Below are 19,998 nucleotides of genomic sequence, written 5' to 3' on the forward strand. Positions count from 1 at the left end.
TCTGAGTTTTTGTGATTGTGTGTGAGAATGTGAGTGAAGGTGTCTGTGTGTATGTGTGTGAATGTGTGAAACAGTGTCTCAGTCTTCGTGATTTTGTGTGGGTGTGTGAGAGTGTGTGTGAGCGTTTGGGTGTAGGTGTTTCTTTTTGAGGGCCTTTGTGGTTAATATATGTGTGTGTGTGAGTGTGTGTGTGTAAGTGTGAGTGGGAGTGAGAGTGGGAGTGTGTGCACGAGTGCGTTGTGTGTGATTGTGTTTGTGGGTGAGTTTCTGAGCGTCTTTGTGTGCAGGTGTGTTTCTGACGGTTTTAGTGTGGGTGTGAGTGCATGTGACTCTGTGAGAGTGTGTGTGTGTAGTTGTGTGAGTGGGAGTGAGTGTGTGAATGTGTATATGATTGGGTGACTGTGTGTGAGTGTGTGTGATTGTGTGTGAGAATGTGTGTGAGTGAGTCTGTGTGTGTAGGTGTGTGATTGTGCCGAACTCTGTGTGATTGCGTGTGTTTGTGAGTGTGTGTGACAGTGTGTGTGAGTGTAGGAGTGTCTGAGTGCCTGTGTGATTTCTGTATGTGAGTGTGTGTGTGTTTGATGATGCGTTTGTTAGTGTGTGTGTAGGTGTGTTAGTGGGAGAGAGTGTGTATACGAGTGTGTGATTGTGTGTGAGTGTTTATGTCTGTGAGTGGGTGTGAGTGTGTCTGTGTGTGCAGGTGTGAGTGTGTCAGTATTTGTGAGTGTGTTTGTGATTGCATGTGAGCCTGTGTTTGTATGTTGGTTTGTTTGTGTGTGTAGGTGTGCGAGTGTGTTTGACAGTGTTTAAGGGTGAGTGCGTGTGTGTCTGTAAGTGTTTGTGTGAGTAGGTGAGTGAGTGTGTGTGACCGGGTGATTGTGTGTGTGAATGAGTGTGAGTCTGTGTGTCTGTGTGTTTGTGGGTGTGTCTACATGTGTGTAGGTGTGTGACAGTTTATGGCACTGTGTCAATGCGCGTGAGTGCTCATGTGTCTGTGTGTGTGTGTGAGTTGGTGAGAGTGTCAGTGTGATTGGTAATGAGTGTGTGAGTATGTATATGAGTGTGTCATTGTGTTTGTGTGTGTGTGAGTGTGTTTTTGTTTAGGTCTGTGTGTGACATTGTGTGAGTCTATGTGGGAGTGCATTTCTGTCTGAGTGTGTGTGTGTCTGTGAGTAACGGTGAGAGTGTGTTAGGGTGTTTGTGAGAGTGCAGGTGTGTGAGTGGGAGTGAGTGAGTGAATGTGTATATGAGTGGGTGACTGTGTGTGTGTGCATGTTTGTGCCTGACAGTCTGAATATGTGGGTGTTTCTGTGTGTAGGTGTGTGAGTGTGTGTGTGACATTGTGTGAGTGTGTGTGTGAGTGCAAGTGAATCTGTGTGTGTTGGTGTGTGAGTAGGTGAGCGAGAGCTTGTGGCAGTGTGTGAGAGTGTGTGTTTGAGACATTCTGAGCATGTGTGTTGGTGTCTCTGTGTGTGTAGATGTGTGAGTGCAGCAGTGTGTGAGTGTGTGAGTGGGAATGTGTCTGTGAGTGTGTGTGGGTGTGAGTGTGTTTCTTTGTGAAATTCTAGTTGTGTGTGTGGGAGTGATTGTGTGAGTGTGTATATAAGTGTGCGATTGTGTGTGAGTGTGTGTGATTGTGTGTGTGCCTATATGTGTGTGTGTCTATGTGTAGGTGCGTAATTGTGTGTGTGCAAATGTGTGTGATAATGTGGGTGCTTCTGTGTGTAGGTGTGTGAATGTGTGAGTGTTTGTGAGAGTGTAGTTGTGTGAGTGTTTGTGTGTGTGTGAGTGTGTATACGGGTGTGTGATTGTGTCTGAGTTTTTGTGATTGTGTGTGAGAATGTGAGTGAATGTGTCTGTGTGTATGTGTGTGAGTGTGTGGAACAGTGTCTCAGTCTTCGTGATTTTGTGTGGGTGTGTGAGAGTGTGTGTGAGCGTTTGAGTGTAGGTGTTTCTTTTTGAGGGCCTTTGTGGTTAATATATGTGTGTGTGTGAGTGTGTGTGTGTAAGTGTGAGTGGGAGTGAGAGTGGGAGTGTGTGTACGAGTGTGTTATTGTGTGTGATTGTGTTTGTGGGTTTGTTTCTGAGCGTCTTTGTGTGCAGGTGTGTGTGTCTGACGGTTTTAGTGTGGGTGTGAGTGCATGTGACTCTGTGAGAGTGTGTGTGTGTAGTTGTGTGAGTGGGAGTGAGTGTGTGAATGTGTATACGAATGGGTGATTGTGTGTGTGTGATTGTGTGTGAGAATGTGTGTGAGTGAGTCTGTGTGTGTAGGTGTGTGTTTGTGCCGAAATCTGTGTGATTGCGTGTGTTTGTGAGTGTGTGTGACAGTGTGTGTGAGTGTAGGAGTGTCTGAGTGCCTGTGTGATTTCTGTATGTGAGTGTGTGTGTGTTTGATGATGCGTTTGTTAGTGTGTGTGTAGGTGTGTTAGTGGGAGAGAGTGTGTATACGAGTGTGTGATTGTGTGTGAGTGATTTTGTCTGTGAGTGGGTGTGAGTGTGTCTGTGAGTGCAGGTGAGAGTGTGTGACTATTTGTGAGTGTGTGTGTGATTGCATGTGAGCCTGTGTTTGTGTGTTGTTTTGTTTGTGTGTGTAGGTGTGCGAGTGTGTTTGACAGTGTTTGAGTGAGTGTTAGTGCGTGTGTGTCTGTAAGTGTGTGAGTAGGTGTGTGAGTGTGTGTGACAGTGTGATTGTGTGTGTGAGTGCGTGTGAGTCTGTGTGTCTGTGTGTTTGTGATGTGTGTCTATATGTGTGTAGGTGTGTGACTCTTTATGGCACTGTGTCAATGTGCGTGAGTGCTCATGTGTCTGTGTGTGTGTGAGTTTGTGAGTGTGTAGGTGTGATTGGGAATGAGTGTGTGAGTGTGTATATGAGTGTGTCATTGTGTTTGTGTGTGTGTGAGTGTGTTTTGGTTTAGGTGTGTGTGTGACATTGTGTGAGTCTATGTGGGAGTGCATTTCTGTCTGAGTGTGTGTGTGTCTGTGTGTAAGTGTGAGAGTGTGTTAGGGTGTTTGTGAGAGTGCAGGTGTGTGAGTGGGAGTGAGTGAGTGAATGTGTATATGAGTGGGTGACTGTGTGTGTGCATGTGTGTGCCTGACAGTCTGAATATGTGGGTGTTTCTGTGTGTAGGTGTGTGAGTGAGTGTGTGACATTGTGTGAGTGTGTGTGTGACAATGTGTGAGTGTGTGTGAGTGCATAAGAATCTGTGTGTGTTGGTGTGTGAAAAGGTGTGCGAGAGCTTGTGGCAGTGTGTGAGTGTGTGTGTTTGTGACATTCTGAGATTGTGTGTTGGTGTCTCTGTGTGTGTAGATGTGTGAGTGCAGCAGTGTGTGAGTGTGTGAGTGGGAATGTGTCTGTGAGTGTGTGTGGGTGTGAGTGTGTTTTTTTTGAAATTCTAGTTGTGTGTGTGGGAGTGATTGTGTGTGTGTATATAAGTGTGCGTTTGTGTGTGAGTGTGTGTGATTGTGTGTATGTGTGTGTGACTATATGTGTGTGTGTCTATGTGTAGGTGCGTAATTGTGTGTGAGAATGTGGGTGCTTCTGTGTGTAGGTGTGTGAATGTGTGTGTGTGTTTGTGAGAGTGAAGTTGTGTGAGTGTTTGTGTGTGTGTGAGTGTGTATACGGTGTGTGATTGTGTCTGAGTTTTTGTGATTGTGTGTGAGAATGTGAGTGAAGGTGTCTGTGTGTATGTGTGTGAATGTGTGAAACAGTGTCTCAGTCTTCGTGATTTTGTGTGGGTGTGTGAGAGTGTGTGTGAGCGTTTGGGTGTAGGTGTTTCTTTTTGAGGGCCTTTGTGGTTAATATATGTGTGTGTGTGAGTGTGTGTGTGTAAGTGTGAGTGGGAGTGAGAGTGGGAGTGTGTGCACGAGTGCGTTGTGTGTGATTGTGTTTGTGGGTGAGTTTCTGAGCGTCTTTGTGTGCAGGTGTGTTTCTGACGGTTTTAGTGTGGGTGTGAGTGCATGTGACTCTGTGAGAGTGTGTGTGTGTAGTTGTGTGAGTGGGAGTGAGTGTGTGAATGTGTATATGATTGGGTGACTGTGTGTGAGTGTGTGTGATTGTGTGTGAGAATGTGTGTGAGTGAGTCTGTGTGTGTAGGTGTGTGATTGTGCCGAACTCTGTGTGATTGCGTGTGTTTGTGAGTGTGTGTGACAGTGTGTGTGAGTGTAGGAGTGTCTGAGTGCCTGTGTGATTTCTGTATGTGAGTGTGTGTGTGTTTGATGATGCGTTTGTTAGTGTGTGTGTAGGTGTGTTAGTGGGAGAGAGTGTGTATACGAGTGTGTGATTGTGTGTGAGTGTTTTTGTCTGTGAGTGGGTGTGAGTGTGTCTGTGTGTGCAGGTGTGAGTGTGTCAGTATTTGTGAGTGTGTTTGTGATTGCATGTGAGCCTGTGTTTGTATGTTGGTTTGTTTGTGTGTGTAGGTGTGCGAGTGTGTTTGACAGTGTTTAAGGGTGAGTGCGTGTGTGTCTGTAAGTGTTTGTTTGAGTAGGTGAGTGAGTGTGTGTGACCGGGTGATTGTGTGTGTGAATGAGTGTGAGTCTGTGTGTCTGTGTGTTTGTGGGTGTGTCTACATGTGTGTAGGTGTGTGACAGTTTATGGCACTGTGTCAATGCGCGTGAGTGCTCATGTGTCTGTGTGTGTGTGTGAGTTGGTGAGAGTGTCAGTGTGATTGGTAATGAGTGTGTGAGTATGTATATGAGTGTGTCATTGTGTTTGTGTGTGTGTGAGTGTGTTTTTGTTTAGGTCTGTGTGTGACATTGTGTGAGTCTATGTGGGAGTGCATTTCTGTCTGAGTGTGTGTGTGTCTGTGAGTAACGGTGAGAGTGTGTTAGGGTGTTTGTGAGAGTGCAGGTGTGTGAGTGGGAGTGAGTGAGTGAATGTGTATATGAGTGGGTGACTGTGTGTGTGTGCATGTTTGTGCCTGACAGTCTGAATATGTGGGTGTTTCTGTGTGTAGGTGTGTGAGTGTGTGTGTGACATTGTGTGAGTGTGTGTGTGAGTGCAAGTGAATCTGTGTGTGTTGGTGTGTGAGTAGGTGAGCGAGAGCTTGTGGCAGTGTGTGAGAGTGTGTGTTTGAGACATTCTGAGCATGTGTGTTGGTGTCTCTGTGTGTGTAGATGTGTGAGTGCAGCAGTGTGTGAGTGTGTGAGTGGGAATGTGTCTGTGAGTGTGTGTGGGTGTGAGTGTGTTTCTTTGTGAAATTCTAGTTGTGTGTGTGGGAGTGATTGTGTGAGTGTGTATATAAGTGTGCGATTGTGTGTGAGTGTGTGTGATTGTGTGTGTGCCTATATGTGTGTGTGTCTATGTGTAGGTGCGTAATTGTGTGTGTGCAAATGTGTGTGATAATGTGGGTGCTTCTGTGTGTAGGTGTGTGAATGTGTGAGTGTTTGTGAGAGTGTAGTTGTGTGAGTGTTTGTGTGTGTGTGAGTGTGTATACGGGTGTGTGATTGTGTCTGAGTTTTTGTGATTGTGTGTGAGAATGTGAGTGAATGTGTCTGTGTGTATGTGTGTGAGTGTGTGGAACAGTGTCTCAGTCTTCGTGATTTTGTGTGGGTGTGTGAGAGTGTGTGTGAGCGTTTGAGTGTAGGTGTTTCTTTTTGAGGGCCTTTGTGGTTAATATATGTGTGTGTGTGAGTGTGTGTGTGTAAGTGTGAGTGGGAGTGAGAGTGGGAGTGTGTGTACGAGTGTGTTATTGTGTGTGATTGTGTTTGTGGGTTTGTTTCTGAGCGTCTTTGTGTGCAGGTGTGTGTGTCTGACGGTTTTAGTGTGGGTGTGAGTGCATGTGACTCTGTGAGAGTGTGTGTGTGTAGTTGTGTGAGTGGGAGTGAGTGTGTGAATGTGTATACGAATGGGTGATTGTGTGTGTGTGATTGTGTGTGAGAATGTGTGTGAGTGAGTCTGTGTGTGTAGGTGTGTGTTTGTGCCGAAATCTGTGTGATTGCGTGTGTTTGTGAGTGTGTGTGACAGTGTGTGTGAGTGTAGGAGTGTCTGAGTGCCTGTGTGATTTCTGTATGTGAGTGTGTGTGTGTTTGATGATGCGTTTGTTAGTGTGTGTGTAGGTGTGTTAGTGGGAGAGAGTGTGTATACGAGTGTGTGATTGTGTGTGAGTGATTTTGTCTGTGAGTGGGTGTGAGTGTGTCTGTGAGTGCAGGTGAGAGTGTGTGACTATTTGTGAGTGTGTGTGTGATTGCATGTGAGCCTGTGTTTGTGTGTTGTTTTGTTTGTGTGTGTAGGTGTGCGAGTGTGTTTGACAGTGTTTGAGTGAGTGTTAGTGCGTGTGTGTCTGTAAGTGTTTGTGTGAGTAGGTGTGTGAGTGTGTGTGACAGTGTGATTGTGTGTGTGAGTGCGTGTGAGTCTGTGTGTCTGTGTGTTTGTGATGTGTGTCTATATGTGTGTAGGTGTGTGACTCTTTATGGCACTGTATCAATGTGCGTGAGTGCTCATGTGTCTGTGTGTGTGTGAGTTTGTGAGTGTGTAGGTGTGATTGGGAATGAGTGTGTGAGTGTGTATATGAGTGTGTCATTGTGTTTGTGTGTGTGTGAGTGTGTTTTTGTTTAGGTGTGTGTGTGACATTGTGTGAGTCTATGTGGGAGTGCATTTCTGTCTGAGTGTGTGTGTGTCTGTGTGTAAGTGTGAGAGTGTGTTAGGGTGTTTGTGAGAGTGCAGGTGTGTGAGTGGGAGTGAGTGAGTGAATGTGTATATGAGTGGGTGACTGTGTGTGTGCATGTGTGTGCCTGACAGTCTGAATATGTGGGTGTTTCTGTGTGTAGGTGTGTGAGTGAGTGTGTGACATTGTGTGAGTGTGTGTGTGACAATGTGTGAGTGTGTGTGAGTGCATAAGAATCTGTGTGTGTTGGTGTGTGAAAAGGTGTGCGAGAGCTTGTGGCAGTGTGTGAGTGTGTGTGTTTGTGACATTCTGAGATTGTGTGTTGGTGTCTCTGTGTGTGTAGATGTGTGAGTGCAGCAGTGTGTGAGTGTGTGAGTGGGAATGTGTCTGTGAGTGTGTGTGGGTGTGAGTGTGTTTTTTTTGAAATTCTAGTTGTGTGTGTGGGAGTGATTGTGTGTGTGTATATAAGTGTGCGTTTGTGTGTGAGTGTGTGTGATTGTGTGTATGTGTGTGTGACTATATGTGTGTGTGTCTATGTGTAGGTGCGTAATTGTGTGTGAGAATGTGGGTGCTTCTGTGTGTAGGTGTGTGAATGTGTGTGTGTGTTTGTGAGAGTGAAGTTGTGTGAGTGTTTGTGTGTGTGTGAGTGTGTATACGGTGTGTGATTGTGTCTGAGTTTTTGTGATTGTGTGTGAGAATGTGAGTGAAGGTGTCTGTGTGTATGTGTGTGAATGTGTGAAACAGTGTCTCAGTCTTCGTGATTTTGTGTGGGTGTGTGAGAGTGTGTGTGAGCGTTTGGGTGTAGGTGTTTCTTTTTGAGGGCCTTTGTGGTTAATATATGTGTGTGTGTGAGTGTGTGTGTGTAAGTGTGAGTGGGAGTGAGAGTGGGAGTGTGTGCACGAGTGTGTTGTGTGTGATTGTGTTTGTGGGTGAGTTTCTGAGCGTCTTTGTGTGCAGGTGTGTTTCTGACGGTTTTAGTGTGGGTGTGAGTGCATGTGACTCTGTGAGAGTGTGTGTGTGTAGTTGTGTGAGTGGGAGTGAGTGTGTGAATGTGTATACGATTGGGTGACTGTGTGTGAGTGTGTGTGATTGTGTGTGAGAATGTGTGTGAGTGAGTCTGTGTGTGTAGGTGTGTGATTGTGCCGAACTCTGTGTGATTGCGTGTGTTTGTGAGTGTGTGTGACAGTGTGTGTGAGTGTAGGAGTGTCTGAGTGCCTGTGTGATTTCTGTATGTGAGTGTGTGTGTGTTTGATGATGCGTTTTTTTTTGTGTGTGTAGGTGTGTTAGTGGGAGAGTGTGTGTATACGAGTGTGTGATTGTGTGTGAGTGTTTATGTCTGTGAGTGGGTGTGAGTGTGTCTGTGTGTGCAGGTGTGAGTGTGTCAGTATTTGTGAGTGTGTTTGTGATTGCATGTGAGCCTGTTTGTATGTTGGTTTGTTTGTGTGTGTAGGTGTGCGAGTGTGTTTGACAGTGTTTAAGGGTGAGTGCGTGTGTGTCTGTAAGTGTTTGTGTGAGTAGGTGAGTGAGTGTGTGTGACCGGGTGATTGTGTGTGTGAATGAGTGTGAGTCTGTGTGTCTGTGTGTTTGTGGGTGTGTCTACATGTGTGTAGGTGTGTGACTGTTTATGGCACTGTGTCAATGCGTGTGAGTGCGCATGTGTCTGTGTGTGTGTGTGTGTGAGTTGGTGAGAGTGTCAGTGTGATTGGTAATGAGTGTGTATGTATATGAGTGTGTCATTGTGTTTGTGTGTGTGTGAGTGTGTTTTTGTTTAGGTCTGTGTGTGACATTGTGTGAGTCTATGTGGGAGTGCATTTCTGTCTGAGTGTGTGTGTGTCTGTGTGTAAGTGTGAGAGTGCGTTAGGGTGTTTGTGAGAGTGCAGGTGTGTGAGTGGGAGTGAGTGAGTGAATGTGTATATGAGTGGGTGACTGTGTGTGTGTGCATGTTTGTGCCTGACAGTCTGAATATGTGGGTGTTTCTGTGTGTAGGTGTGTGAGTGTGTGTGTGACATTGTGTGAGTGTGTGTGTGAGTGCAAGTGAATCTGTGTGTGTTGGTGTGTGAGTAGGTGAGCGAGAGCTTGTGGCAGTGTGTGAGAGTGTGTGTTTGAGACATTCTGAGCATGTGTGTTGGTGTCTCTGTGTGTGTAGATGTGTGAGTGCAGCAGTGTGTGAGTGTGTGAGTGGGAATGTGTCTGTGAGTGTGTGTGGGTGTGAGTGTGTTTCTTTGTGAAATTCTAGTTGTGTGAGTGGGAGTGATTGTGTGAGTGTGTATATAAGTGTGCGATTGTGTGTGAGTGTGTGTGATTGCGTGTGTGCCTATATGTGTGTGTGTCTATGTGTAGGTGCGTAATTGTGTGTGTGCAAATGTGTGTGATAATGTGGGTGCTTCTGTGTGTAGGTGTGTGAATGTGTGAGTGTTTGTGAGTGTAGTTGTGTGAGTGTTTGTGTGTGTGTGAGTGTGTATACGGGTGTGTGATTGTGTCTGAGTTTTTGTGATTGTGTGTGAGAATGTGAGTGAATGTGACTGTGTGTATGTGTGTGAGTGTGTGGAACAGTGTCTCAGTTTTCGTGATTTTGTGTGGGTGTGTGAGAGTGTGTGTGAGCGTTTGAGTGTAGGTGTTTCTTTTTGAGTGCCTTTGTGGTTAATATATGTGTGTGTGTGAGTGTGTGTGTGTAAGTGTGAGTGGGAGTGAGAGTGGGAGTGTGTGTACAAGTGTGTTATTGTGTGTGATTGTGTTTGTGGGTTTGTTTCTGAGCGTCTTTGTGTGCAGGTGTGTGTGTCTGACGGTTTTAGTGTGGGTGTGAGTGCATGTGACTCTGTGAGAGTGTGTGTGTGTAGTTGTGTGAGTGGGAGTGAGTGTGTGAATGTGTATACGAATGGGTGATTGTGTGTGTGTGATTGTGTGTGAGAATGTGTGTGAGTGAGTCTGTGTGTGTAGGTGTGTGTTTGTGCCGAAATCTGTGTGATTGCGTGTGTTTGTGAGTGTGTGTGACAGTGTGTGTGAGTGTAGGAGTGTCTGAGTGCCTGTGTGATTTCTGTATGTGAGTGTGTGTGTGTTTGATGATGCGTTTGTTAGTGTGTGTGTAGGTGTGTTAGTGGGAGAGAGTGTGTATACGAGTGTGTGATTGTGTGTGAGTGATTTTGTCTGTGAGTGGGTGTGAGTGTGTCTGTGAGTGCAGGTGAGAGTGTGTGACTATTTGTGAGTGTGTGTGTGATTGCATGTGAGCCTGTGTTTGTGTGTTGTTTTGTTTTTGTGTGTAGGTGTGCGAGTGTGTTTGACAGTGTTTGAGTGAGTGTAAGTGCGTGTGTGTCTGTAAGTGTTTGTGTGAGTAGGTGTGTGAGTGTGTGTGACAGTGTGATTGTGTGTGTGAGTGCGTGTGAGTCTGTGTGTCTGTGTGTTTGTGATGTGTGTCTATATGTGTGTAGGTGTATGACTCTTTATGGCACTGTGTCAATGTGCGTGAGTGCTCATGTGTCTGTGTGTGTGTGAGTTTGTGAGTGTGTAGGTGTGATTGGGAATGAGTGTGTGAGTGTGTATATGAGTGTGTCATTGTGTTTGTGTGTGTGTGAGTGTGTTTTTGTTTAGGTGTGTGTGTGACATTGTGTGAGTCTATGTGGGAGTGCATTTCTGTCTGAGTGTGTGTGTGTCTGTGTGTAAGTGTGAGAGTGTGTTAGGGTGTTTGTGAGAGTGCAGGTGTGTGAGTGGGAGTGAGTGAGTGAATGTGTATATGAGTGGGTGACTGTGTGTGTGCATGTGTGTGCCTGACAGTCTGAATATGTGGGTGTTTCTGTGTGTAGGTGTGTGAGTGAGTGTGTGACATTGTGTGAGTGTGTGTGTGACAATGTGTGAGTGTGTGTGAGTGCATAAGAATCTGTGTGTGTTGGTGTGTGAAAAGGTGTGCGAGAGCTTGTGGCAGTGTGTGAGTGTGTGTGTTTGTGACATTCTGAGATTGTGTGTTGGTGTCTCTGTGTGTGTAGATGTGTGAGTGCAGCAGTGTGTGAGTGTGTGAGTGGGAATGTGTCTGTGAGTGTGTGTGGGTGTGAGTGTGTTTTTTTTGAAATTCTAGTTGTGTGTGTGGGAGTGATTGTGTGTGTGTATATAAGTGTGCGTTTGTGTGTGAGTGTGTGTGATTGTGTGTATGTGTGTGTGACTATATGTGTGTGTGTCTATGTGTAGGTGCGTAATTGTGTGTGAGAATGTGGGTGCTTCTGTGTGTAGGTGTGTGAATGTGTGTGTGTGTTTGTGAGAGTGAAGTTGTGTGAGTGTTTGTGTGTGTGTGAGTGTGTATACGGTGTGTGATTGTGTCTGAGTTTTTGTGATTGTGTGTGAGAATGTGAGTGAAGGTGTCTGTGTGTATGTGTGTGAATGTGTGAAACAGTGTCTCAGTCTTCGTGATTTTGTGTGGGTGTGTGAGAGTGTGTGTGAGCGTTTGGGTGTAGGTGTTTCTTTTTGAGGGCCTTTGTGGTTAATATATGTGTGTGTGTGAGTGTGTGTGTGTAAGTGTGAGTGGGAGTGAGAGTGGGAGTGTGTGCACGAGTGCGTTGTGTGTGATTGTGTTTGTGGGTGAGTTTCTGAGCGTCTTTGTGTGCAGGTGTGTTTCTGACGGTTTTAGTGTGGGTGTGAGTGCATGTGACTCTGTGAGAGTGTGTGTGTGTAGTTGTGTGAGTGGGAGTGAGTGTGTGAATGTGTATATGATTGGGTGACTGTGTGTGAGTGTGTGTGATTGTGTGTGAGAATGTGTGTGAGTGAGTCTTTGTGTGTAGGTGTGTGATTGTGCCGAACTCTGTGTGATTGCGTGTGTTTGTGAGTGTGTGTGACAGTGTGTGTGAGTGTAGGAGTGTCTGAGTGCCTGTGTGATTTCTGTATGTGAGTGTGTGTGTGTTTGATGATGCGTTTGTTAGTGTGTGTGTAGGTGTGTTAGTGGGAGAGAGTGTGTATACGAGTGTGTGATTGTGTGTGAGTGTTTATGTCTGTGAGTGGGTGTGAGTGTGTCTGTGTGTGCAGGTGTGAGTGTGTCAGTATTTGTGAGTGTGTTTGTGATTGCATGTGAGCCTGTGTTTGTATGTTGGTTTGTTTGTGTGTGTAGGTGTGCGAGTGTGTTTGACAGTGTTTAAGGGTGAGTGCGTGTGTGTCTGTAAGTGTTTGTGTGAGTAGGTGAGTGAGTGTGTGTGACCGGGTGATTGTGTGTGTGAATGAGTGTGAGTCTGTGTGTCTGTGTGTTTGTGGGTGTGTCTACATGTGTGTAGGTGTGTGACAGTTTATGGCACTGTGTCAATGCGCGTGAGTGCTCATGTGTCTGTGTGTGTGTGTGAGTTGGTGAGAGTGTCAGTGTGATTGGTAATGAGTGTGTGAGTATGTATATGAGTGTGTCATTGTGTTTGTGTGTGTGTGAGTGTGTTTTTGTTTAGGTCTGTGTGTGACATTGTGTGAGTCTATGTGGGAGTGCATTTCTGTCTGAGTGTGTGTGTGTCTGTGAGTAAGGGTGAGAGTGTGTTAGGGTGTTTGTGAGAGTGCAGGTGTGTGAGTGGGAGTGAGTGAGTGAATGTGTATATGAGTGGGTGACTGTGTGTGTGTGCATGTTTGTGCCTGACAGTCTGAATATGTGGGTGTTTCTGTGTGTAGGTGTGTGAGTGTGTGTGTGACATTGTGTGAGTGTGTGTGTGAGTGCAAGTGAATCTGTGTGTGTTGGTGTGTGAGTAGGTGAGCGAGAGCTTGTGGCAGTGTGTGAGAGTGTGTGTTTGAGACATTCTGAGCATGTGTGTTGGTGTCTCTGTGTGTGTAGATGTGTGAGTGCAGCAGTGTGTGAGTGTGTGAGTGGGAATGTGTCTGTGAGTGTGTGTGGGTGTGAGTGTGTTTCTTTGTGAAATTCTAGTTGTGTGTGTGGGAGTGATTGTGTGAGTGTGTATATAAGTGTGCGATTGTGTGTGAGTGTGTGTGATTGTGTGTGTGCCTATATGTGTGTGTGTCTATGTGTAGGTGCGTAATTGTGTGTGTGCAAATGTGTGTGATAATGTGGGTGCTTCTGTGTGTAGGTGTGTGAATGTGTGAGTGTTTGTGAGAGTGTAGTTGTGTGAGTGTTTGTGTGTGTGTGAGTGTGTATACGGGTGTGTGATTGTGTCTGAGTTTTTGTGATTGTGTGTGAGAATGTGAGTGAATGTGTCTGTGTGTATGTGTGTGAGTGTGTGGAACAGTGTCTCAGTCTTCGTGATTTTGTGTGGGTGTGTGAGAGTGTGTGTGAGCGTTTGAGTGTAGGTGTTTCTTTTTGAGGGCCTTTGTGGTTAATATATGTGTGTGTGTGAGTGTGTGTGTGTGTAAGTGTGAGTGGGAGTGAGAGTGGGAGTGTGTGTACGAGTGTGTTATTGTGTGTGATTGTGTTTGTGGGTTTGTTTCTGAGCGTCTTTGTGTGCAGGTGTGTGTGTCTGACGGTTTTAGTGTGGGTGTGAGTGCATGTGACTCTGTGAGAGTGTGTGTGTGTAGTTGTGTGAGTGGGAGTGAGTGTGTGAATGTGTATACGAATGGGTGATTGTGTGTGTGTGATTGTGTGTGAGAATGTGTGTGAGTGAGTCTGTGTGTGTAGGTGTGTGTTTGTGCCGAAATCTGTGTGATTGCGTGTGTTTGTGAGTGTGTGTGACAGTGTGTGTGAGTGTAGGAGTGTCTGAGTGCCTGTGTGATTTCTGTATGTGAGTGTGTGTGTGTTTGATGATGCGTTTGTTAGTGTGTGTGTAGGTGTGTTAGTGGGAGAGAGTGTGTATACGAGTGTGTGATTGTGTGTGAGTGATTTTGTCTGTGAGTGGGTGTGAGTGTGTCTGTGAGTGCAGGTGAGAGTGTGTGACTATTTGTGAGTGTGTGTGTGATTGCATGTGAGCCTGTGTTTGTGTGTTGTTTTGTTTGTGTGTGTAGGTGTGCGAGTGTGTTTGACAGTGTTTGAGTGAGTGTTAGTGCGTGTGTGTCTGTAAGTGTTTGTGTGAGTAGGTGTGTGAGTGTGTGTGACAGTGTGATTGTGTGTGTGAGTGCGTGTGAGTCTGTGTGTCTGTGTGTTTGTGATGTGTGTCTATATGTGTGTAGGTGTGTGACTCTTTATGGCACTGTGTCAATGTGCGTGAGTGCTCATGTGTCTGTGTGTGTGTGAGTTTGTGAGTGTGTAGGTGTGATTGGGAATGAGTGTGTGAGTGTGTATATGAGTGTGTCATTGTGTTTGTGTGTGTGTGAGTGTGTTTTTGTTTAGGTGTGTGTGTGACATTGTGTGAGTCTATGTGGGAGTGCATTTCTGTCTGAGTGTGTGTGTGTCTGTGTGTAAGTGTGAGAGTGTGTTAGGGTGTTTGTGAGAGTGCAGGTGTGTGAGTGGGAGTGAGTGAGTGAATGTGTATATGAGTGGGTGACTGTGTGTGTGCATGTGTGTGCCTGACAGTCTGAATATGTGGGTGTTTCTGTGTGTAGGTGTGTGAGTGAGTGTGTGACATTGTGTGAGTGTGTGTGTGACAATGTGTGAGTGTGTGTGAGTGCATAAGAATCTGTGTGTGTTGGTGTGTGAAAAGGTGTGCGAGAGCTTGTGGCAGTGTGTGAGTGTGTGTGTTTGTGACATTCTGAGATTGTGTGTTGGTGTCTCTGTGTGTGTAGATGTGTGAGTGCAGCAGTGTGTGAGTGTGTGAGTGGGAATGTGTCTGTGAGTGTGTGTGGGTGTGAGTGTGTTTTTTTTGAAATTCTAGTTGTGTGTGTGGGAGTGATTGTGTGTGTGTATATAAGTGTGCGTTTGTGTGTGAGTGTGTGTGATTGTGTGTATGTGTGTGTGACTATATGTGTGTGTGTCTATGTGTAGGTGCGTAATTGTGTGTGAGAATGTGGGTGCTTCTGTGTGTAGGTGTGTGAATGTGTGTGTGTGTTTGTGAGAGTGAAGTTGTGTGAGTGTTTGTGTGTGTGTGAGTGTGTATACGGTGTGTGATTGTGTCTGAGTTTTTGTGATTGTGTGTGAGAATGTGAGTGAAGGTGTCTGTGTGTATGTGTGTGAATGTGTGAAACAGTGTCTCAGTCTTCGTGATTTTGTGTGGGTGTGTGAGAGTGTGTGTGAGCGTTTGGGTGTAGGTGTTTCTTTTTGAGGGCCTTTGTGGATAATATATGTGTGTGTGTGAGTGTGTGTGTGTAAGTGTGAGTGGGAGTGAGAGTGGGAGTGTGTGCACGAGTGCGTTGTGTGTGATTGTGTTTGTGGGTGAGTTTCTGAGCGTCTTTGTGTGCATGTGTGTGTGTCTGACGGTTTTAGTGTGGGTGTGAGTGCATGTGACTCTGTGAGAGTGTGTGTGTGTAGTTGTGTGAGTGGGAGTGAGTGTGTGAATGTGTATATGATTGGGTGACTGTGTGTGAGTGTGTGTGATTGTGTGTGAGAATGTGTGTGAGTGAGTCTTTGTGTGTAGGTGTGTGATTGTGCCGAACTCTGTGTGATTGCGTGTGTTTGTGAGTGTGTGTGACAGTGTGTGTGAGTGTAGGAGTGTCTGAGTGCCTGTGTGATTTCTGTATGTGAGTGTGTGTGTGTTTGATGATGCGTTTGTTAGTGTGTGTGTAGGTGTGTTAGTGGGAGAGAGTGTGTATACGAGTGTGTGATTGTGTGTGAGTGTTTATGTCTGTGAGTGGGTGTGAGTGTGTCTGTGTGTGCAGGTGTGAGTGTGTCAGTATTTGTGAGTGTGTTTGTGATTGCATGTGAGCCTGTGTTTGTATGTTGGTTTGTTTGTGTGTGTAGGTGTGCGAGTGTGTTTGACAGTGTTTAAGGGTGAGTGCGTGTGTGTCTGTAAGTGTTTGTGTGAGTAGGTGAGTGAGTGTGTGTGACCGGGTGATTGTGTGTGTGAATGAGTGTGAGTCTGTGTGTCTGTGTGTTTGTGGGTGTGTCTACATGTGTGTAGGTGTGTGACAGTTTATGGCACTGTGTCAATGCGCGTGAGTGCTCATGTGTCTGTGTGTGTGTGTGAGTTGGTGAGAGTGTCAGTGTGATTGGTAATGAGTGTGTGAGTATGTATATGAGTGTGTCATTGTGTTTGTGTGTGTGTGAGTGTGTTTTTGTTTAGGTCTGTGTGTGACATTGTGTGAGTCTATGTGGGAGTGCATTTCTGTCTGAGTGTGTGTGTGTCTGTGAGTAACGGTGAGAGTGTGTTAGGGTGTTTGTGAGAGTGCAGGTGTGTGAGTGGGAGTGAGTGAGTGAATGTGTATATGAGTGGGTGACTGTGTGTGTGTGCATGTTTGTGCCTGACAGTCTGAATATGTGGGTGTTTCTGTGTGTAGGTGTGTGAGTGTGTGTGTGACATTGTGTGAGTGTGTGTGTGAGTGCAAGTGAATCTGTGTGTGTTGGTGTGTGAGTAGGTGAGCGAGAGCTTGTGGCAGTGTGTGAGAGTGTGTGTTTGAGACATTCTGAGCATGTGTGTTGGTGTCTCTGTGTGTGTAGATGTGTGAGTGCAGCAGTGTGTGAGTGTGTGAGTGGGAATGTGTCTGTGAGTGTGTGTGGGTGTGAGTGTGTTTCTTTGTGAAATTCTAGTTGTGTGTGTGGGAGTGATTGTGTGAGTGTGTATATAAGTGTGCGATTGTGTGTGAGTGTGTGTGATTGTGTGTGTGCCTATATGTGTGTGTGTCTATGTGTAGGTGCGTAATTGTGTGTGTGCAAATGTGTGTGATAATGTGGGTGCTTCTGTGTGTAGGTGTGTGAATGTGTGAGTGTTTGTGAGAGTGTAGTTGTGTGAGTGTTTGTGTGTGTGTGAGTGTGTATACGGGTGTGTGATTGTGTCTGAGTTTTTGTGATTGTGTGTGAGAATGTGAGTGAATGTGTCTGTGTGTATGTGTGTGAGTGTGTGGAACAGTGTCTCAGTCTTCGTGATTTTGTGTGGGTGTGTGAGAGTGTGTGTGAGCGTTTGAGTGTAGGTGTTTCTTTTTGAGGGCCTTTGTGGTTAATATATGTGTGTGTGTGAGTGTGTGTGTGTGTAAGTGTGAGTGGGAGTGAGAGTGGGAGTGTGTGTACGAGTGTGTTATTGTGTGTGATTGTGTTTGTGGGTTTGTTTCTGAGCGTCTTTGTGTGCAGGTGTGTGTGTCTGATGGTTTTAGTGTGGGTGTGAGTGCATGTGACTCTGTGAGAGTGTGTGTGTGTAGTTGTGTGAGTGGGAGTGAGTGTGTGAATGTGTATACGAATGGGTGATTGTGTGTGTGTGATTGTGTGTGAGAATGTGTGTGAGTGAGTCTGTGTGTGTAGGTGTGTGTTTGTGCCGAAATCTGTGTGATTGCGTGTGTTTGTGAGTGTGTGTGACAGTGTGTGTGAGTGTAGGAGTGTCTGAGTGCCTGTGTGATTTCTGTATGTGAGTGTGTGTGTGTTTGATGATGCGTTTGTTAGTGTGTGTGTAGGTGTGTTAGTGGGAGAGAGTGTGTATACGAGTGTGTGATTGTGTGTGAGTGATTTTGTCTGTGAGTGGGTGTGAGTGTGTCTGTGAGTGCAGGTGAGAGTGTGTGACTATTTGTGAGTGTGTGTGTGATTGCATGTGAGCCTGTGTTTGTGTGTTGTTTTGTTTGTGTGTGTAGGTGTGCGAGTGTGTTTGACAGTGTTTGAGTGAGTGTTAGTGCGTGTGTGTCTGTAAGTGTTTGTGTGAGTAGGTGTGTGAGTGTGTGTGACAGTGTGATTGTGTGTGTGAGTGCGTGTGAGTCTGTGTGTCTGTGTGTTTGTGATGTGTGTCTATATGTGTGTAGGTGTGTGACTCTTTATGGCACTGTGTCAATGTGCGTGAGTGCTCATGTGTCTGTGTGTGTGTGAGTTTGTGAGTGTGTAGGTGTGATTGGGAATGAGTGTGTGAGTGTGTATATGAGTGTGTCATTGTGTTTGTGTGTGTGTGAGTGTGTTTTTGTTTAGGTGTGTGTGTGACATTGTGTGAGTCTATGTGGGAGTGCATTTCTGTCTGAGTGTGTGTGTGTCTGTGTGTAAGTGTGAGAGTGTGTTAGGGTGTTTGTGAGAGTGCAGGTGTGTGAGTGGGAGTGAGTGAGTGAATGTGTATATGAGTGGGTGACTGTGTGTGTGCATGTGTGTGCCTGACAGTCTGAATATGTGGGTGTTTCTGTGTGTAGGTGTGTGAGTGAGTGTGTGACATTGTGTGAGTGTGTGTGTGACAATGTGTGAGTGTGTGTGAGTGCATAAGAATCTGTGTGTGTTGGTGTGTGAAAAGGTGTGCGAGAGCTTGTGGCAGTGTGTGAGTGTGTGTGTTTGTGACATTCTGAGATTGTGTGTTGGTGTCTCTGTGTGTGTAGATGTGTGAGTGCAGCAGTGTGTGAGTGTGTGAGTGGGAATGTGTCTGTGAGTGTGTGTGGGTGTGAGTGTGTTTTTTTTGAAATTCTAGTTGTGTGTGTGGGAGTGATTGTGTGTGTGTATATAAGTGTGCGTTTGTGTGTGAGTGTGTGTGATTGTGTGTATGTGTGTGTGACTATATGTGTGTGTGTCTATGTGTAGGTGCGTAATTGTGTGTGAGAATGTGGGTGCTTCTGTGTGTAGGTGTGTGAATGTGTGTGTGTGTTTGTGAGAGTGAAGTTGTGTGAGTGTTTGTGTGTGTGTGAGTGTGTATACGGTGTGTGATTGTGTCTGAGTTTTTGTGATTGTGTGTGAGAATGTGAGTGAAGGTGTCTGTGTGTATGTGTGTGAATGTGTGAAACAGTGTCTCAGTCTTCGTGATTTTGTGTGGGTGTGTGAGAGTGTGTGTGAGCGTTTGGGTGTAGGTGTTTCTTTTTGAGGGCCTTTGTGGTTAATATATGTGTGTGTGTGAGTGTGTGTGTGTAAGTGTGAGTGGGAGTGAGAGTGGGAGTGTGTGCACGAGTGTGTTGTGTGTGATTGTGTTTGTGGGTGAGTTTCTGAGCGTCTTTGTGTGCAGGTGTGTTTCTGACGGTTTTAGTGTGGGTGTGAGTGCATGTGACTCTGTGAGAGTGTGTGTGTGTAGTTGTGTGAGTGGGAGTGAGTGTGTGAATGTGTATACGATTGGGTGACTGTGTGTGAGTGTGTGTGATTGTGTGTGAGAATGTGTGTGAGTGAGTCTGTGTGTGTAGGTGTGTGATTGTGCCGAACTCTGTGTGATTGCGTGTGTTTGTGAGTGTGTGTGACAGTGTGTGTGAGTGTAGGAGTGTCTGAGTGCCTGTGTGATTTCTGTATGTGAGTGTGTGTGTGTTTGATGATGCGTTTTTTTGTGTGTGTGTAGGTGTGTTAGTGGGAGAGTGTGTGTATACGAGTGTGTGATTGTGTGTGAGTGTTTATGTCTGTGAGTGGGTGTGAGTGTGTCTGTGTGTGCAGGTGTGAGTGTGTCAGTATTTGTGAGTGTGTTTGTGATTGCATGTGAGCCTGTGTTTGTATGTTGGTTTGTTTGTGTGTGTAGGTGTGCGAGTGTGTTTGACAGTGTTTAAGGGTGAGTGCGTGTGTGTCTGTAAGTGTTTGTGTGAGTAGGTGAGTGAGTGTGTGTGACCGGGTGATTGTGTGTGTGAATGAGTGTGAGTCTGTGTGTCTGTGTGTTTGTGGGTGTGTCTACATGTGTGTAGGTGTGTGACTGTTTATGGCACTGTGTCAATGCGTGTGAGTGCGCATGTGTCTGTGTGTGTGTGTGTGTGAGTTGGTGAGAGTGTCAGTGTGATTGGTAATGAGTGTGTATGTATATGAGTGTGTCATTGTGTTTGTGTGTGTGTGAGTGTGTTTTTGTTTAGGTCTGTGTGTGACATTGTGTGAGTCTATGTGGGAGTGCATTTCTGTCTGAGTGTGTGTGTGTCTGTGTGTAAGTGTGAGAGTGCGTTAGGGTGTTTGTGAGAGTGCAGGTGTGTGAGTGGGAGTGAGTGAGTGAATGTGTATATGAGTGGGTGACTGTGTGTGTGTGCATGTTTGTGCCTGACAGTCTGAATATGTGGGTGTTTCTGTGTGTAGGTGTGTGAGTGTGTGTGTGACATTGTGTGAGTGTGTGTGTGAGTGCAAGTGAATCTGTGTGTGTTGGTGTGTGAGTAGGTGAGCGAGAGCTTGTGGCAGTGTGTGAGAGTGTGTGTTTGAGACATTCTGAGCATGTGTGTTGGTGTCTCTGTGTGTGTAGATGTGTGAGTGCAGCAGTGTGTGAGTGTGTGAGTGGGAATGTGTCTGTGAGTGTGTGTGGGTGTGAGTGTGTTTCTTTGTGAAATTCTAGTTGTGTGAGTGGGAGTGATTGTGTGAGTGTGTATATAAGTGTGCGATTGTGTGTGAGTGTGTGTGATTGCGTGTGTGCCTATATGTGTGTGTGTCTATGTGTAGGTGCGTAATTGTGTGTGTGCAAATGTGTGTGATAATGTGGGTGCTTCTGTGTGTAGGTGTGTGAATGTGTGAGTGTTTGTGAGTGTAGTTGTGTGAGTGTTTGTGTGTGTGTGAGTGTGTATACGGGTGTGTGATTGT

This window comes from Manis pentadactyla, chromosome 6, assembly GCF_030020395.1.
Source record: "Manis pentadactyla isolate mManPen7 chromosome 6, mManPen7.hap1, whole genome shotgun sequence".
Taxonomy (NCBI): Eukaryota; Metazoa; Chordata; class Mammalia; order Pholidota; family Manidae; genus Manis; species Manis pentadactyla.